Below are 872 nucleotides of genomic sequence, written 5' to 3' on the forward strand. Positions count from 1 at the left end.
CCAATTTGCCAGGCTGGCTTAATTTTTTCATTTACTCAAATATCTTTGACATGCAATACGGATGCGCAAAAGGGAGAGAGCAGCAATGAACACTGAAGATATGGCAATACTATTTACGAAGAACCAAACGTTTGGACATGAAAAATGAAGGTGGATACTGCAAAAGTCTTTTTGACATCTAACTACTAGTAGGGGGTTTTTCATAAAATGCACATCAAGTGGCATGGGATCCCTCCACGTGAATCTGTACCATGGCCCAGATTCGTTTTTCTGTTTTTGCACCACAAGCTGCTTTTCTATTGTAGTCGCTCCGGGATCTTTGCAGTTGCAGCCGTAGCTAGAGGAAATGGGCACTTCCTTTGGTGGCCAAAAAATTAGCCTATGTAGGATGCCAGTGATCGAGGTAACATCCTTTGATGCTGCGAACTAAGATACAAGTGGATTCGTGCACTCTTTTCGCCTTTCAGAATGGAGAGATGCGAGTAATAAAACCCTGAATGTTGCACCTTTCAGTTCACGAAACAAGTCAGACGACCGACAGCTGGCCAATTTTGTTTCATCAGATCTCTCAAGTCAGTGTCAGGCAGATATCCAGATCTCTGAATTTCGTTGTACCCTTGCTCTCTCGTAGATTTGCCCAAAATCCACTACCTAGGGCATGCACAAATACACCCAGACAGGGCTCTCCATCATGCCCAACCTATCCGACAGCTAAGTTGAGAACGAGCAAGCAAATCTATGGTGTAAATACATTACCTACGAGCTGATAATAACATGTGAATCGCCTCCGCGTGCAGCCAGGCAGAGTGACATAAGCCCACAGGACAACCCCGGGCACCCTGCAGTGATGCAGCAGGCACGACACCTCCAAG

Source organism: Triticum aestivum, chromosome 3A (assembly GCF_018294505.1).
Source record: "Triticum aestivum cultivar Chinese Spring chromosome 3A, IWGSC CS RefSeq v2.1, whole genome shotgun sequence".
Classification (NCBI taxonomy): Eukaryota; Viridiplantae; Streptophyta; class Magnoliopsida; order Poales; family Poaceae; genus Triticum; species Triticum aestivum.